Source organism: Capsicum annuum, unplaced genomic scaffold (genome assembly GCF_002878395.1).
Source record: "Capsicum annuum cultivar UCD-10X-F1 unplaced genomic scaffold, UCD10Xv1.1 ctg1744, whole genome shotgun sequence".
Taxonomy (NCBI): Eukaryota; Viridiplantae; Streptophyta; class Magnoliopsida; order Solanales; family Solanaceae; genus Capsicum; species Capsicum annuum.
The window spans coordinates 309,930-325,676 of record NW_025823104.1 but is presented as its reverse complement, the minus strand read 5'-3'; the positions used below and the strand labels follow the sequence as shown (position 1 = coordinate 325,676).

Genomic DNA, 15,747 nt, shown 5'->3' with positions numbered 1-15,747 from the left:
CTCCAAATGTGATTTTTGGTTAAAATCGGTAGGATTCTTGGGTCATATTTTATCCGATGAAGGAATAAGAGTTGATTCTCAAAAGATAGAGGCAGTGAAGAACTGGCCAAGACCCATGAAGCCTATGGAGGTTCGTAGTTTCCTAGGCTTGGCAGGTTATTATAGAAAGTTTGTTGAGGGGTTTTCTTCTATTTCTGCACCTTTAACAAAGTTAACATATAAAGAAACTAAGTTTCAATGGGATGAAATGTGTGAAAAAAAGTTTTCAAGATTTGAAGAATAAGTTGACTTCTACACCCATATTGGTGCTTCCAGATGGCATGGAAGGCTATGCGATATATTGTGATGCTTCAGAAGTTGGCTTAGGATGTGTTTTGATGCAACATGATAAAGTAATAGCTTACGCCTCAAGACAATTGCGGCCACATGAGAAGAATTATCCAACACATGATCTTGAGCTAGCAGCAGTTATATTTGCCTTAAAAATATGGCACCACTATTTGTATGGGGTACATGTTGATATATATACCGACCATAAGAGTTTACAGTACCTCTTTAACCAGAGGGACTTAAACTTAAGGCAGCGAAGATGGCTTGAGTTGTTAGAAGACTATGATATTGATATCTTATATCATCCGGGCAAAGCAAATATGGTAGCCGATGCACTAAGTCGTAAGGCGATGGCAAGTAATTTTAGGCAGCCCATGGAAAGGCAAGGGATAGCTAGGGATCTACACCAATTAGCTAGCTTAGGGGTTCGCCTTATTGAATCTTTAGATAAAGGCGTTATTGTGCAAAATGTAACAGAATCCTCATTAGTAGACGAAGTTAACATGAAACAATACATAGATTCTATTCTCTTACAGCTTAAGGAAAATATACAACAAGGTATAACAAAGGCATTTGAGCTTACAGAAGAGGGAATACTTTGATGCCAAAATAGATTATGTATACCTAATGTAGATGGGCTAAGAAAGAAGATTATGATGGAGGCACATCATTCAAGATATTCTATCCATCCTGGTTTAAGTAAAATGTATCATGACTTGAAAAAGGTGTATTGGTGGGGCAACATAAAGAAGAACATTGCAGAATTTGTAGCTGAATATCCAAATTGTCAACAAGAAAAAGTGGAGCACCAAAAGCCAGGAGGTTATGTGCAGCTTATGGAGCTTCCAACTTGGAAGTGGGATATGATTAACATGGATTTCATCACTGGTTTACCTCGATCGTCTCAAAAGTCTGATTCTATATGAGTAATAGTTGATAGACTCACCAAATCAGCACACTTTCTACCGGTTAAAACTGCGTACATAGTTGAAGAGTATGCAAAATTATATATTAAAGAGATAGTTCGGCTTCATGGAGTCCCAATCTCTATTATATCTGATAGGGGAGCTCAATTTACCGCACATTTTTGGAGGTCATTCCAGAAGAGTTGGGAACGCAAGTGAGTTTAAGCACAGCTTTTCACCCTCAAACGGATGGCCAGGCGGAACGTACAATCCAAACATTAGAGGATATGTTGTGTGCTTGTGTATTAGACTTCAAAGGTAGTTAGGATGATTATTTGCCACTAATTGAGTTTGCATACAACAATAGTTATCACTCGAGTATCAAAATGGCGCCTTATAAAGCTTTATATGGCAGAAAGTGTAGATCACCAATTGGGTGGTTTGAAGTGGGTGAAACTACCTTATTTGGGCCAAATCTTGTTCATCAAGCTATAAAAAAAGTTAAGGTGATACAACAATTATTAGAAATAGCTCAAAGCCGACATAAATCATATGTGGATACTAGAAGAAGAGGGTTAGAGTTTTCTATAGGAGATTGGGTGTTCTTGAAGGTATCTCCAATGAAAGGGGTAATGAGGTTTGGTAAAAAGGGAAAACTAAGTCCCCGCTACATAGGGCCATATAAAATTATTCAAAGATTTGGCCAAGTGGCATATGAGTTAGACCTACCCTAAGAGCTTTCAATGGTTCATCCGGTGTTTCATGTTTTAATGCTCCACAAGTGCATAGGAGATCCATCCCATATTACTCCTAATAAAAATGTGCAGGTTATGGAAGAACTCACGTATGAAGAAGTGCCTACTGCTATACTAGATCAGCAAGTTAAGAAATTAAGAAATAAAGAAGTAGCTTCAGTAAAAGTGCTTTGGAGGAGCCCGCAAGTAGAAGAAATCACATGGGAAGCCGAAGAAGAAATGAAGTCAAAGTATCCTCATTTATTAGAAACTAAAGACTTGGTCCAAGGATGCTGATTTGGGGCATAAACAAGTAAGTATAAATACACAAGTGTTATATGGATAACAATTAGTTTAAACTTAGTCTTATATTCATTTACGCTAGCTAGTTATGCTAGCATTCGAGGACGAATGTTTCTAAGGGGGTAGGATGTAACACCCTATATTCCACGTGTACTAGTTCTACTTATGTGGCACTTGATATAGACTTATGGGGTAGGTAATGGGCTTGGATATCCTATGTGATTGGTGACGGTAAGATAGGTTTAGAGAAGTTCCCACATGTACTGAAACGTGGTATGATTAAGTTACCTTCGATGAGAGAATATAAACTTGGGCCCTTAAATAGGTATTTGAATCTAAAGGATGAAGTGACCAAGTTTTAAGTTTAACTATAAGTATTTTGATCTTAAAATGGAACAAAATATTGAGGTGCTTGCTTGACTTATTTTAAGCTAGTAGGTGAATCACCTACTTTGACCTTTTGACCAACTTAAAAACTAAGGAGGTGCATCACCTATTAAGGATCCCTTGACCAGCTTATTGGGCCAAATACACTACCACCTACTTAAGTTAATTCTGGCCCAAATTAAATAAGAGAAAAAGAGGAGAATGGGCAGCCAAGGCCCAATAGTTTTTAATCCACAAAGGCCTAATATAATGGGCAAGTAGGTGCATCACCTACTTGATAAATTATGTCCCAAAAATGACCAAGAAATTCGGCCAAGAGCATCTCTTTTAGAAGGGATTAAAACCATCCCTTATAGCTCATTTTAACTAGCAAAAAAAAAAATAGCTTTCAAGATTTTTTCTCTTGTTCTCTCTTACCTATGCAGCAGCCCTAAAATTCTATTAGGGTTCTTTGGAAACCTTCCTTCCAAGTTAAAGGTAAGTGAACAAATCATGAGCACATCTTAAGAATACTATAAGGATTATGTTCTTCATGATTAAACTAGAAGATATCCCTTTTTAAGTTTGGCAGTCCCTTTATCCTTGATTATTAAGAGATTTTTCTCTTCACTTTTGGTTTGTGAGTAAAGGGATCAAGCTATTGATACATTAAGGGAATAAACTACCACCAAAACTAAGGTATGGCTACTGTCTATTTTTTCCCTTTTACTATAAACGTGTGTTGGTTGAGGATTGTGTATATGTTGTTGTTAAGAACTCAAGGGATGGTGACTTCAATTTCTGGTTGCCATATTAAGGGGTATTTGGGGCTGTTTTGGATCTGTTTTATGTATGTATGTTGGGGGCTTCTTGGTTGACGTTGGGGGAATGGTGTGAATAATTTCCATTGAAGGTAGAAGAAGAGTATAATGGTACACCACCAAATTGAATGTTGCATAAGTTTCCTGCCCACATCACTTGATATACTATTTTGAGAGTACAATAATGATGAAACTATTAAGGGGATCTTATAAAAAGTTACATCACGTATGAATGTAATTGGCGAAGAACGAGGTTGAGAGAACACCCTTGGATTAGTTAATTGTGGATTACTGCGCGGTTACTGTTTTAGTATGTTTAAATGGCGTGAATATGTTAATTAGCTACTAATACTAGTTTTATGCTATTGTAGATTAGTAATATAAAAGGAAAGACGTTAAATGAAAGTGTGATCAGTTGTGCATCAAGGTATGTATGGTTCATCAATCCTACTCTTTGGCATGAATCTAACTCCTTTGTTACAAAGTAAGCTTCCTAAGCGCTTCCTTTCAAGTTATACAAAACTACAGCGTACAACCCCCAAGGTGGTTAACAACCTTATTCTAACTTGTCAAGTTGTTAAAGTACCTAAAGATGTATTTGTTACTAGATCTGTCCATTTCCTTTCTAAATACTAGTATGATATGGGTGCTTTCAGAAATAAGCCTTATGAGTTGTTCTCTTAGTTAACATGACCCACGATGTTAGCTAAGCTCCTATGTGTTATATTTTTATTATTATTATATTCGACCTCATTGCTACTGTATCTAGTGCATATTTGCACACCTTTTGCTACTGGTCCAAAGTTCCAAATCTAATACATGACCGCCAAAACAACTTTAAAGATGAAAAGAATGATCTGAAGTGAGTCTATATCTTTTGGGTGGTATCCCAAGGGTGGAAGAAACACCTAGCATGGGTCGATCCCAATATTATGGGTGGTATCCCAGGGGCAAAAGAAAAGCCTAGCATGGGTCGATTTCGATTTGTGTACTTATGAGGAACGTATCCCAGGGGTTAAAATGCCTAGCATGGGTCATCCTCTTTTACCACTGATCAGCTGGTCATTTGTATTATGCCTTATAATCTTATAAAGTAAAGAAGAATAAAGCAAAGTAAAGGATGTAATGTACATGATCCCATAAGCATAACCAAAGTTGGTATTCTATCCTTATCTTTATAGTTATATATTGGTAACTGATTTTGTTGAGATCTTGTCTTATTTTTAGTCATTTCATGTCGTACATACTCAGTACACTCTTTGTATTGACACCCTTCGTGGGGGACACTATGTTTCATGCCGCAGGTACAGGTACTCTAGCTAGTAGACCACCCCAATAGGAGCACAGGACATCCAGCTACTATTGGTGATCTCCAAGTTGATACGGAGCTTTCCGAGTCTGTTATATATTTTGGTATTGTGTAGTAGTTATGAGAAAGGTGGGGATTTTTCCCGACCTTAACTAAGTGTCCATGTGTCTTTTAGAGACTTTGCAGACTATGTGAAGTTAAGTGTGGTAGTATTGTGTTCTTTTAACATTGTGGCCCCAACGGCAAAGTCTTATATATATAGGTTTGGACTTACTTACGTGGTTTTTTTTATCAATTACATGCATGAAAAGTACAAGGTTAAGAGTTGGTTCTCCCAAAATAAGTGCCTGTCCACCCCAATAGAATTTGAGGTGTGACAGATGACCACCAAAGTAACAATCTCAAAGGCTAAATAAACTAAGTAATGCAAATCTGTAAAATAACGAGTGGTAGCTCAGGGGCATTTGCCTAGCATGGGCTGATCTCAATACCTAATTTGTGGGTAGCAGATCAGGGGCATAAGCCTAGCATGGGCCGATCCCAATCTTTATATATAGGTGGAAGCTCAGGGGCGTAAGCCTAGAATGGGCCGATCCTAATTTATCTATTTACCACTGATTAGCTGGTCATTTGCATTATATGGCTTACAAAGATTATGAAGTAAGAAGGTAAAACAAAGAAAACAATGTACATTGTCCCACAAGTATTTATAAAGGTGGTCTACTAGTACTACTTATACACTTGTATCATATTTCTATTGTGCTTTTGTATCAAGTGTGTTGTTACCTTCTGCCTTACATATTCAGTACATATTTTCATACTGAGGTCCCTCACGCCTACCTGCATTTCATGCTGCAGGCTTGCACTTCAGCTCATACAACTCACTAGTAGGAGCGTAGGCTTTTTAGGGACTATTGGTGATACGGGACAAATGGCCATCATATCTTTTGATGACATCTTTAGAGGCCAACACATAGAGGCTCAAGACTTGGTCACCTCGAGAATACAAGAACATGCACGGAGGACCCATTTTGAGCATAACCTAAAGCAATCTCGAGTGTGGAAGATTGCTTGGAGCATTTAAGATTGAGGACTCACGGTTTTGGACCTTAATTAAGGGAATTTTGGACATTATACATGGTGTATTTACACACCATGGCCACACCTATCATTAAGGGCAAAGTGGTCTTTTTGTCTTCTTTTGTATTACACTATAAATAGGTCATTTTAGCTCATTTCTTTTCAGATTTTGAATGATGAAAAATTGAAAGACATATTTTCTCTCTTTTGAGAGTGTAACATCCTTAGTTGTAGGGCTTGGAAAAGTCATCCTTAGCATAGGGCTTGGAAAAGCCAATATTGATCTTTGCTTGGAAATGGTAGATCTTGAGGTGAGTTCATTCCCTTGGTGGTCACCGAAAGAGTGTGGTTTTTATTGTTACATTCATTAGGGGTTAGTGTTGAAATACACTTGGTTCTTAATCTTGTAATAATCTTGGTCTCACTATCTATCTTTATTTTCTATGCAATTTTCCTTGTGTTTGTGTTGAATCGGTGACTTGTTTCATCTGGTGTCATTGTTGCTGTTTTGGTGTTAAAATACACCTTGTATCTTGTAATCCTTGTGTTGTTATTGTTGGCTGAAAGTTGCTCTTAAATGGGTCCTCGGGTTCTATTTGATTTGTGGACTATTTTGAGTAGTTTTTGAGTCTTCTCTTGTCTTTCTTGTATCATTTGGTACCAAAGTCATCTTTGATTTTGTTTTGACAAGATCAATCTTGGGCTTGAGACCTTGAAAACTACAAAAAAACTAAAAAACTAAAATCTGAAAATTCCAGAAACAGTCAAATCTGCGACCTTTGTGTTCTTGGTCAAAAATTGTGTTCTTGTTGTGTCTTGGCCAAGATTTGTTTGTTGTATTTTTAGATCTAGTAGTGTCCTTGTTTGTTTTATTGTTTCTAGTGTTATTTTTCTTGTCCACTAAGACTTTAAGTCTAGATCTAAACTTGAGCTTGAACTTGTTGAAAGTTGTTGTGAACATAAGCTTGGCCAATTGTTGTTGTTCTTGTTGTTATGGATTTGAAGTTGGCCGTATTGATTTTGTTGTTATAGCTTGGCCAAAGGTGACCTTGTAGTTGGGTGTTGGACTTGTTGTTGTCATTCTTGAAACATTGTTGTTGTGTTCTTGCACTTCACCCTTTCATCTTTTGTTAACACAAGAAAAGTGAACGTTAAATCTACAAAAGGTGAAAGAAAAGTTGTAGTAGTTGTTGGTGAAAGGACTAGTTCACATCACTCATAGACTTGACATCAACTTTTTCAACCATTTTTTCATATTTTAAGGAGCCTTGTTTTGTGGAACTAGTACAAGTCAAATCTCACCTTTTGAGTTGAATTTGAAAGGAGTTAAAGGACTTGTTCTTTCCCTCCAAGTACTAATTGTATTCCATTCCAAAATTATAAGGAATAAAATTTTAAGGATAGTGATTAAAACTTGATAAAATCGAATGAATACGTGGCTGCCATATCATCACTGCTACTGTTCATGCAATATTTTCGAGCTCAAATTTTAGATTCTTAGTTTCATCTTATTGTTTCATTAGTTTCATGTCTTGATTCTAGAATTAATTAACAACTAGTAATCACCTACTTAGTTGTAGATTAATTATTGAATCCGTTTCTTCGTGTCTTCGTTATTTGTGTGCTTTTCTCATTTTTAACTCGTAGTAACTTCTTTGTTTCAAGTTCGTAAGTAAATTTTATTTTTGTGTCTTAAGTCGATCAAACAAAAATCTATTCCAGCTGCCAAGTAGAATTTACATCCTATTGACTACCGGAGTATAAGCAACTTTCAATATTCGCCGCTCCAATTGTGAGAATCACAAAGGTGAGTGAATACTAGTGTTAGTGAGAAGCTTTTACTACTAATCTTGTTTGTTCATTTTGTAGGTTCAAAAGGTGATATAAGGGGAATATGTCTTCGATAGCCGGGGATTATTGTGACTACAACATGGGAGACTATGGTTGTAGTGAGGGGTTTTATGGCTACGAAGTTGAGGGAGATTGCGGAGGCTATGAAAATAGCCATGATCAAAACATAGGGAGATTTGAAAATTACTATTTTGAGGGAGAAAATAAGGTGAATGAAGTGCCTAGTGCTTATGGTGACTTTGGAGATGATGTAGGACCTCGTGATGGATCTTATGATGAGGTTGGGACATGTGAGGAGTCTTGCACTCCCCATTCTGAACCTAGATTTGGTGTTAGGTATAACCCTTTCATTTGCAAACCTTATGAGAGCTATGATGAGAGTACAAGTGAGGAGTGTGAAGATTCATATTCTCCACCTTGTAGTACTTCTTATCAAGGTCTATATAGTGTGAATGGTTATACTAGTTATAGTGTAGGTTGTCCAATGAGAAGAAGAGGGTATGCATCTCCAAAACTGAGGGGTACTCATGTGCTTTACAATGTTGATCCGAGAAGGAGTGTACACTCCAAAAAGGTGACCATTTATGGGATATCGGGCTGCCTCGTTGTGTTAAATGATAGGTACTATAGAAACTACATTGTTCCATCCATGGTTGATTACTTGGGGTTATTTTGCGAGCCTTTACTTGTTCCATACTTCTTGGATAGGTTTAAGGTTACCGAGAGGGTAAAAGTCGTCTTCTCCCAAGTTAATTACCATAGGGAGGTGTGGTGTGATGTTTTTCCCATAACCTATGGTCATTTGAGCTTGAGCGCCGATTGGTTTGCACAACATAAAGTTCCAAATATGCAAATTGGCCTAATATTGTGAGTGTGGATACACTAGTTGATCCTATTGATGACGAAATTGACTCCTCTTGTGAGATCAATTTATGTCCACCTAGTGTTGAAGCCTATATATTGAATGGAAGTACATCATCTTGTGTAATGGGTGTTGATCAACTTGTTTGTGAAAATTGTCGACCACTTGATTATGTGTGTGATGTGCTTAATAGGATTCAAGTGAGTGAAGTATTTGAAAATGCTGGTCAACAAAGTGATAATGAACCCGAGAGCTCTTCTCAGGTAATATTGTGTTTGAAACATCCTTGAAACTTGATATTGATCATTTAGAGAGTGAGGAACTTGCTTGTTCCAAATCTGTTCGTGAGGCACACTCTTTTTAGGTATAATGTCTTGTTTGAAGATGATCTAAACACTCCTAATGAACCTAGTGGTGAAAATGGCGGGGCTTGGAAGCTATAGCTTATATGTTAACCCACTATGGTGTGACAACATGCCTCCTAAAGAGGGAAATCTCTTCTTGGAAGATGAGAGTAGTCTTAAGGGTAAGGAATGTGTAGTTGTGAAAGCTACTTCTTCTTCTACTTTGTGTGATTTCATTGTTGAGAGTACTCATGGTGATTATTGGGAAACTAGTATACACACATGAGAGCACCTTATTAGAAGTCGATTTGAGTGATATCTTTCTCTACTCTCTACTTTCTTTGGATGATATGTGATACACTACTAACTTGGAGCGTATCAAATCTGCCACAAAATCAGTCCAAACACACAACAATTCCGAAATCTTGAAGACAACAACTCCAATATGTGAGACAACAACAATCACGAAATTTTGAAGGAATACCAACACCAAAACAGTAGCTACACAAGGAGAACAAGAAGATAACAATAACACTAAACAATGGTTCAACAACACAAGATGATAGATTACAAAGAGTACAATGTTAACAACAAGAACAACAAATGGCAGTAACTATAGTGAATCGAAAATCAGCCCCACACGGCTTCACTAAGTTACTGCAAAGTTTCAAGAGTACAAAATGAAAGATAATAACTTGACACAAAGATATCTTAGAATCTATGAACCCTAACTTGAAGAAAGGACCCTAAGACAAAAAGATTTCAATACCAAGTTCTTACTTAGACCAAGAGGAACTCATGAACCTCAAGATCTCAAGTTTCTAGCCAAGAAACAACACAAGTGTAGCTACACTTGTTGGATAGATTTAAGGTTCTACTCTCAAGAACAAGAGAGAGAGAAATATTCAATGTTACAAGACTTGTTGTTGTGAAATATGAAGAATGAACTAAGTGCTGAAAATAACCCTAATAGCATCTATTTATATTACACACAAAATGAAGGACAAATGACCTTCCTACCCTTCAGTCATGGGGTTCCCTTAGAGTGTAATTTATTACACTTCAAGGCTCATTTTCACACTTAAAAACGTTGAAGCTCTTTGGCGGATCAAGTACCAACTCACACGCAACCATTTTCATGAACATGGCTTGTAGTTTTTGTAACTCCCGAGCTTAACTTCGTGTGAATGGTCGAGAACGTATTGGACAGCTTTATACACCCGTATCATCCATTCCATTTTGAGAGGAACTTCACCTCAAATTTAGCATTTAGTCATCCTCAACCGCATCCACTAGAGAAAGATCACACACGTTGAAAGTGTTGTGCACTTGGTATTCCGGGGGAAGGTCAATCTTGTAGGCATTATCATTGATATACTTAGGATGGACCATCGCCTCTTGGCATCAATTTAGACTTTCTTTGAGATGGAAACCTATCCTTTCTAAGGTGAACCCACACCCAATCTCCCGGTTCAAGAATGAGTTTCTTTCTCTCCTTGTTGACTCTCCTTGCAATGTCTTGATTTTTCTTCTCAAGTCGAAGCCGCACCTTCTTATGTAACTTCTTCATCGAATCTGTCTGCTTGCTTCCATCTAAGCTAATCATAACATCACTGGGCAAAGGAGTTAAATCCAAAGGGGTAAGGGGGTTGAGGCCATCTATGCACTCAAAGGGAGTCATTCCCGTACTTGAGTGTATGACACGGTTATATGCAAACTCAATCAATGGTAGGTGTTCCTCCCAAGAAGTCAATTTTCCTTTTACCATGGAATGTAGCATAGCACCCAAAGTCCTATTTACCACTTCCATTTGACCATCAGTTTGTGGGTAGCAAGATGTAGAGAATAACAACTTGGTTCCAAGCCTACCCCACATGGATTTCCAAAAGTGACTTAGGAACTTAGAGTCCCTATCACTCACAATGGTCCTCGGAATACCATGCAACTTGACAACATTATCAACAAACAAAGAGGACACACTAGGTGTATCATTACATTTAAAGCATGGAATAAAGTGTGCCATCTTAGAAAACCGATCGACCACAACAAAGATACTGTCCCGACCTCGTCTAGTCCTAGGGAACCCTAACATGAAATCCATAGATATGTCAAGCCAAGGGCGTAAAGGAGTGGGCAACGGGGTGTACAACCCATGAGGTAGGAGCCGCGATTTGGCTCCTTTGCAATCTATGCATTGGCCACAAATCTTGGCCACATCCTTGTGCATTTTTGGCCAATAGAATTGCTCCTCCAATATTCCAAGGGTCTTTTCGATCCCAAAGTGACCCATTAGACTGCCATTGTGTGCTTCCCTCATAAATAACTCTCTCCAAGAACTAGAGGATACACACAATAGTCTACCTTTAAACAAGTATCCATCAAACTTGGCATAGGGATTTGAACCCCTAGCCGAATCCCACTTGTCCCTATCCATTTCTTCTCATTCCCTAAAGATAGGAGCAAAGTAAGGGTCCTCAGGATACAATTCTTTCAAACTCTCAAAACCCATTAATTTTGAAGATAATGTTGACACAAGAACATGCTTTCTAGACAATGCATCGGCTACTACGTTGTCCTTACCCTTTTTGTATTGAATAACATAAGGGAAGGTTTCAAGAAACTCAATCCGTATTGCATACCACTTGTTAAGCTTGCCTTGTGCCCGAAAATTATTCAAGGATTCATGGTCCGTTCGTATCACGAACTCCTTGGGCCACAAATAGTGCTGCCAAGTGGCCAAAGCTCGAATCAAGGCATACAACTCTAGATCGTGCATGGAGTAGTTTAGAGTTGCTCCTTTGAGCTTTTCAGTAAAATAAGCAATGGGTTTTAAATCTTGCATCAAAATAGCCCCTATGCCCACTTTACTAGCATCGCACTCAACTTCAAATGTCTTATCAAAGTTGGGCAATTGTAATAAAGGCGCGGAAACGAGCATAGCTTTCAAGGTTTCAAAAGCCTTAGCTTGCTCTTCACCCCACTTGAAGGGTTGGTCTTTCCAAATGACCGCGGTCAAAGGAGCGGCTATGGTGCTGAATCCTTTGACAAACCTTCTATAAAAACTAGCTAACCTGTGGAAGCTTCTTACTTCGCTAATGGTTTGCAGGGTTAGCCAATTTTTGATAGCATATATCTTGGATTCATCCACTTCGAACCCTCTTGAACTAACAACAAAAACTAAGAAAACAACTTCATTAACACCAAAAGAGCACTTCTCCAGATTTGCATACAACCTTTCCTTTCTAAGGATATCAAACAGACATTGTAAATGCATCCCATGCTCATCAATTGACTTACTATAGACCAAGACATCATCAAAGTAAACAACAACAAACTTTCCAATAAATGGCTTCATCACATGATTCATTAGCCTCATGAAAGTAGTTGGAGCATTTGTTAGGCCAAATGGCATAACTATCTATTCATAGAGACCAAATTTAGTCTTGAAGGTGGTTTTCCATTCATCACCGAGTTGCATTATTATTCGGTGATAGCCACTCCTTAAATCAATCTTGGAAAATAAACACGAACCATTCAATTCATCAAGTATATCATCTAACATAGGGATAGGGTGATGATATTTTACCGTAATCTTATTGATGGCTCAGTAGTCCACACACATACGCCATGTTCCATCTTTCTTAGGCACCAGTAGCACCCTAACCGCGCACGGACTCATGCTCTTCTTGATATACCTTTGTTGAAGAGTTTCTCAACTTGACGCTGCAATTCTTTGGTGTCCGTAAGGTTGCTTCTGTAAGCCAGCTTATTTGGCAATTGTGAGCCCGGCACAAAGCCAATTTGATGCTTAATTCCCCGAAGCGGGGGCGATCCTTGCGGAAGTTCTTTGGGAAATACATCTTCATAATCCTACAACACACAAGAAATCAAAGGAGAAATAGAAGAATTAGTGGGGTTAGTATTAAAACAATGAGCCAAAAGAAGCATAGGCATGTCCACATCATAATCCAAGAAGAGTTCGTTCTTTCCAGCCAACATCGCCATGTTTTTTTGCCCATTTGACGTTGAGGCAGTCCAGGAAATCCCTACTGCCCCACCCACGATTTTCCCCTCTTTTTCACCATTTTCGGTTTTGTTTCCCTTCTCCTTCAACTCCCTTATATTTTGATGTAATTCATTCACTTGTGATGGCAAAAGAGGATAAAGAGTGACCTTTCGACCATCCTTCTAAAGTGAATATCGGTTGGACCTCCCATCATGTTTGGTAGACTTATCATATTGCCAAGGTCTACCTAACAACAAATGACATGCTTGCATTGGTATCACATCACAAAGTACTTCATCTTGGTAGTTCCCTACCTTAAACCGTATCACACATTGCCTCATGACCTTCAATTCACCGCATTCATTCAACCATTGCAACTTGTATGGGCTAGTATGAAGTGTAATTGGTAATTTCAGAAAGTTCACCATAGAGACACTAATGACATTCGCACAACTACCACTATCAATCACCAAAGTGCACACATTCCCCTTTACAAGGCATTTAGTATGGAATAGATTTTCCCTTTGGCTAGGGTCGTCTATTGCCTTACTAATCATAGCGCGTCTAACTACAAAGTTTGGAACAACACACTCCCCTTCTTGTGGGTAAATAACTTCACCATCATCATCATCATCAAGTGGCATATTTCCAGTTTCCTCTCCATCTTGAGGCTCAGCCTCATCCTCCTCTTTTTTAAGAACCACCTCCTCACCAAGGTAATATAATCTCCCTTCTCGCAGTATCACGTTGCGTCGATTTGGACATTCATTAGATTTATGTCCCCAACCTTGGCACTTGAAACATTGGAATTCTTTTGGGTTTGGATACTTGTGAACTTCTTGTTTTAGAGGAATTTTGTGGACTGTTTTGGGCTCGGTCAGCCTTGTAGTGGAGGGTTAGTCCTTGTTTTTAGGCCAACCCGAAGAGGATTGAACCACTTCCTTGCTTCTAGGCCAACCCAAGATGGATTGTCCCCTTGCCTTGAGCGACGACCTCTCTTTAAGCTCCCTTTTAATCTCAAGAGCCTCTTGGAAAATACCTTCAACAGTATTAAATTTGTGAAGTGTCAAATAAGTGGAGATCTCTTTGTTCAACCCACACTTGAACCGGATGATGCCATGACTGATTTATTCCCCACGATGATCAAGCTTCAACATGAGTTGTTGATACTCATCATAATATGCCATCACACTTTTATTACCTTGACACAAGTTATAAAATCTAGCAAGCAATTCATGGCGATAACTCTCGGGAAGGTACCGTTGCCTCATCAAGTACCTTAACCAAAACCAAGGTTGTGGCTACCAAAACGCTTGACGTACTCCCACCAAGTGTTGGCATAACCCTCAAAATGAGCTATGGCATAACAACTTTTCTTTTCTTCCGAGATATCATTAACTTGAAAAACTTTGTCACAAGCTGATTCCCAAGCTAAGTAGGCCTCGGGGTCACTTTCACCCTTAAAGATAGGTAAGCTCAATTTGATGGTATTGATTCTTACGTCTCTTTCTTGGTGTCGATTTCCCCTTTCTCCATACCCTAGGTACCTTCTTGGATCAACACAGCCCCTTATTCGCTTCTCCTCTCTTATGTAAGCATCATCAAAGGCTCCATATCCATCATACTCTTCTCTACCATGTTCCTCAAAGTGAGCTGGTTGGTTTTGGTGATTTGGAATCTGATTTGGAGGCATTGGGATTTGTGGAGGTGGTGGTCTTTGATTTTGGGGAGTTTGGTAAGGTACGTTCAGATTTTTTGGAGGTAATGGATGACAACATACTTCTTGTAGAATTAGAGGAGTTTGGGAATGGCGTGGTATATTCGCTTCTTGATTTGGAGGGAAAGTAGTGGTATGATTTATGGCATTTAGTGGGGCTAGAGGTGGATTCATTATTTGGTGCAATGCTTCTAGTGAGATAGTTGTGGATGAAGTTCTTTCATGCCCACTTGAAGGAATATGATGAGGAGTGGATGGACGAGAGTTCCTTTGACTCTCCACTTGCTCCAATCTCCTACTTATCGTAGTAAAATCTCCCCTCATTGCCCCAACTTCCGTGTTCAACCTCTCTAAACTTCTGGTAATGGCCTCAAGTATGTCCTTCATAGTGTCTTGTTCAGTAGTACCCCCACTTTGGGATGTGCTTCCTTCCATGTCAAGGTGTTACCTACACAATCAGCAAATAAGTTAGCGTTAAACCTCTCCTCACTCACACTCTCTCGGTTCACTCACACTTGAGCTCCACAAATGTTATAGATTGGCTAGTAACCGTGAATCCTTAAGATACGAGTAAAGCTCTTGTCCAGAGTTGATTCTTGTTTGAAACTCAAAGAATTCTCGATGGACTGGAGTTAAGAAGTTCCAACGTATTCAATCGAATAAAAGCACCCAACTAAACGTGGACACGACAAGGGAATTCAAAAGGACTAATTGACAACCTAGTAGAAGTGTACTAGCATGTTAATTAGTTCTAGAACCAAGTAATGAAACTAAGAATCAACAATTAGAAACTAGAAAACCTAAATTTGAGCTTATTAATGATGTGAACAGTAGACAATGGGTGATGTGAACAGTAGCAAATGGGTACGTGGCAGCATGCAATTGGTCTTGGTCCCACACAATTTAAGCACCAATTCTGAAATTTAAATCTTTGCACAATTTGGAAAGGATGAAAATTGGGCTTGGAGGGAAAACATAAATCTTGAAATAAGAAAAGTACCTTGTCACACAACACTAGGTTCTTGAAATAAGAAAAAGTACTTGTCCCACAACACAAGGTTCTTGAAATAAGAAAAGGTATCTTGTCACACAACACTAGGTTCTTGAAATAAGAAAAAG

The 15,747-nt window shown here is 38.6% G+C and overlaps 1 long non-coding RNA gene across 2 annotated transcripts; it reads left to right on the top strand.

Moving 5' to 3' along the window:
- Positions 1-2,784: 2,784 nt before the first annotated feature.
- Positions 2,785-6,272, top strand: LOC107869695. 2 transcript variants are annotated; one of them, XR_007049172.1, is made up of 4 exons: positions 2,785-3,337; positions 3,831-3,886; positions 4,764-4,897; positions 5,627-6,272. It is a non-coding gene; the product is annotated as an uncharacterized LOC107869695 (long non-coding RNA). The 2 variants fall into 2 exon arrangements; XR_001673906.2 differs by having other exon boundaries at positions 2,785-3,886; positions 5,627-5,804.
- Positions 6,273-15,747: the final 9,475 nt, after the last annotated feature.